Below are 3,792 nucleotides of genomic sequence, written 5' to 3'. Positions count from 1 at the left end.
ACACACTTAGGGGGGTCTGAGGGCAAGGCTAGGGTTGTGCAATATCGATTTTCCTTATCAAAGTTTGATATCGATTGAATATCGATATTGATTCAGTAAAAAAGTAAAGTGCTCCCCTGTGCTTAGCACCATGCCATGAAGGCATATAGGGGGTGTGGCGGTAACGCACCACACTTTCTTGATTCGGTCGTGGGTGGGGGTGATGTGATCAGATTGAGTCAGTATAATGAGTATTAAAATATCGATATTGACGACAAAGATATTATCAATATCGACACATCTATATCTTTCAATTTCAAGCTTCAATTGCAGTGTTATCTATGACAATCAAAGAATCATGTTGTTCTTTGGTGGAAGCGAAAATAGGAGTCCAATAACACAATGGAGTCTGTTGTTTTTAACCACATTAATCGAGGAACTGAAAATAAGCTAGCTCGAATGATGATCTTGCATTTCTTACATACAAGAACAATGTTTATGATGACAAGTACAGCGTTCCCTGCAGGGACAGACTTGGGAGATGAATAATGATTGCCTCTGATTAACATGGAAAGCAATACATTCAACTACCAAAAAGAAGAGGAAGGTTCCTACTTTATAGAACTTGCTGGTTATCTGGATGTGCCCAAGTGTAGGGATGGTATTGATAGATACAAAATGACACTAGGCAAAGACTCAGTCTCGAGTTGCAAAAGCCTGTTTCAATCTTGTCTCACCTTGACTTGTAAACACTGGTCTAGGTCTGCAAGTATTGGCCTCATCTCGATTGAGTATAAACAACATATGCAGCATGTCCCAGCACAAATATTTTGTAATAACTTTTTTCAGTTTGATGCATCATTTTGAAGCCACGAGCAGTGACAGTGCCAGAAGAGGGCAGGGGCAAATGCACCCTAGTCATCCAGTCTTCCCCCACCCTCCAGAAAAAACGAAAAACTAGATAAATAAATAAATATTTATTTGAAGCCTAAATATGGATTGTTGTGTGGTGTTTAGAAGATTTATAAATGTAACTGTTCCCCACACCCAGAAAATACCACTCTGCCTCCTCACTCATTATTCTGGCTTCCCAACTGTCTACAAAATCCTCTTCAAAAACACAACTGCACCCTGTATGTGCATAGCTTAAACTGGTCACTATAAGGTAAGTAAGGTAAAATTTCCTATGCATATGGCACTGTGCCATGAAGGCACATTCAAGGGATGTGGGGATTGTACTCCACACATTCTCGATCTTGGCCATTTTTGTAGGTGATGTGATCAGCACCATGCTCCAGCCACCTTTACTTCCCAGGGTTGTCCCCAGGTACCCATTGATTTGAGGCTTGGTGAGCATAGGAGTCGCTTTATGTGTTGACAAGATCTGAAAAATTCCGACCTTGGATCACCCACCTCAGGAATCATACTATAGTGTATTTCCATTAATCTTTATCATCGTTTGTTAAATAATGAGAAAATAATAATAAGAAGAATACACTAGATGAACTGAATAGCATGAGCAAAATGATATATAGTTCTTCAATCTGAAGTGATTACTCAACAATACAGAGAAAATATTTGAAACTCATTCAGCGTTACTTGTGTGGGTAATACTGTACTATTTAATAATAAAACTGCAACAATAGCATGTTAGGGATAATGATGGTTTTGGTTTGGTTTGAGTTGCTGTTTTAAGTCCGCTTTATGCACAGTAAGGCTAATCGGGACTGGACCTACAGTTTAAAGTGGGATCCGAACCACTTGTGCCTCCACCGGGTATCGAACCCGGGACCCCTTGATTGCAAGGCAAAGACGCTACCACTGCACCATGGGGGAGGCCCCGTAATGATGGTTTTGTCGTAGCATGTACAGACCAACATGTATTTTAATACCAAGATATTTAAGGTTGGCGATACTGATATATCAACATCAATAATATCAATATCGACATATCAAATATCAACATAGATGTATCGATATCAAATTTAAGGTCGGAGATACTAACTTATCAACGTCAATAATATCAATATCGAAATATTGAATATCAACTTCAATGTATCGATATCAACATCAATATATCAATATCAACGTATTGATGTCAATATTTTTCAATATCAATACTTTAATATTTTAAAAATATTGACTCGATATCGATGTATCATACAGCCCTAGGTAGGGCCCCACACATTCTTGATCTCACCCATTTTGGAGGTGATGTGATCAGAACTATGCTCCAGCCACCTTTACCCTGCAGATTTGCACCCCCGTACTCATTGATTTGAGTCTGGGTGAGCCCCAAAGCCACTTCATGCAGGGACAAGGCTGGAAAAATTCCAATCTTAGATCACCCACCCTGGTACTCAAATTCGAGTCTCCCCTGTGACACTCAGATTCCCTACTGACTAGACTACTGTGGCTCTCCAAAACACTGTCAGCAGGATATTTTTCTACTTATGCTTGAATTCCTGCCTTACTAGGGGTTAGAGAATCGCAATGTTCGACTACCTTTTACGTTCAGGTTCAAAATTAGACAAGATCTTTCAACTTCTTGTGGCTCCATCTTTCTGCTTGCCTGTCATCAACGACTGAAGGAAGGTGACCTGAAATGGGCTCAGATTCAACCAGTGTCTGTGCCAGTGCTTCACATTGCCACAGGGTGAGGACTAGTTTAGATTAGTTTATTTTCTCTTATCCAAGGACTACCATTTGTACAACAAAAAAATTCATCAAGCTAATGTAGGTCATGTCATCAAGATTTCAATTTTCCTATTTCACTGGATCATTACATGTAGAAAATGATTACCAAATGGAAAATACTCAGATATTTTTTACAAAGTGGAATACAATGATTATACTTTTAAGCATTACACAAAATGTCATATGAAACAAAAATATATGTATAGGCTATACACACGCAACAGTCATCTCTTCTTATTTTCTTGTGAGATTTTCCCTTCAAAAGTGGTTAGTGCATTAAAGCTCTGATTTCATCTTTCTCTACGATGCTGCTTTCATGCATATTCAACCTTCTAAAAGTCACCCATGTACTATTCAATGTGTGTCCGTAACTAGCATATTTTTATCTTGCTTATTTATTTTTATTTTATTCATAGAGCCCAACAGGCCGAGCCCAATTATAGTGCTCTAATTACATAATACGTATTACTACAATGGATTCACTTCAGTGTTCCAGGAATAGTATTTTTAAAATTGTATAAACACATTGTAAAAATATCGATTGTGTTATTTACACTTGGAATTGTGTTGAAAGAGTTGCATGCTCTCCACACCCGAGAGGTAGAAAGAATTGAAGTCTTCGCTCTCTGGCAATGAAAGATTTTGTGCTTGAGACTGTTTCGGAAACATGATATGGCTGATAACAAGTTGGAATCATCCATTACACAGTTATTACTTTGTAGAGAAAGAGCAGGTCATTTACTTGTCGCCTGAGTGCTAGTTTGCTGAAGTTGTTCTCTGAAACTAGATTAACATATGAATCGAATGTTGGATATTCTCCACAGGCCTTGAAGCAACTTTTGAGAATATTGTATGCAATTAGGTAAGTCGTTGATAAGTAATAAAAACAAAAGCGGTCCAAGATTGGACCCTTGTGGAATACCAGAATATTATGTGAAGGGATGACTTTTGATTTTCCTATATATTACAGTTTGCATTCAATCGGCTAAATATGAAGCAAAAAAATTTAAAGTATTAAGTGAAATATTGAATGAAGCAATTTTCTGTATAATATATCATCGACAATTTTGTCAAATGCCTTAGTAAACTTGGTGTATATTGCATCAACTTGTCCTG

At 37.8% G+C, this 3,792-nt stretch overlaps 1 non-coding gene across 1 annotated transcript; it reads right to left on the bottom strand.

Moving 5' to 3' along the window:
• Window positions 1-1,743: 1,743 nt before the first annotated feature.
• On the bottom strand, window positions 1,744-1,818 carry TRNAA-UGC (transfer RNA alanine (anticodon UGC)). The gene has a single exon. It is a non-coding gene; the product is annotated as a tRNA-Ala (tRNA).
• Between the last annotated feature and the right edge of the window lie 1,974 nt (window positions 1,819-3,792).

This window comes from Lepisma saccharinum, unplaced genomic scaffold (genome assembly GCF_977018435.1).
Source record: "Lepisma saccharinum unplaced genomic scaffold, izLepSacc3.1 HAP1_SCAFFOLD_2, whole genome shotgun sequence".
NCBI classification, from domain to species: Eukaryota; Metazoa; Arthropoda; class Insecta; order Zygentoma; family Lepismatidae; genus Lepisma; species Lepisma saccharinum.
The sequence above is the reverse complement of the archived record's forward strand: the minus strand, read 5'-3'. Positions and strand labels throughout refer to the sequence as shown.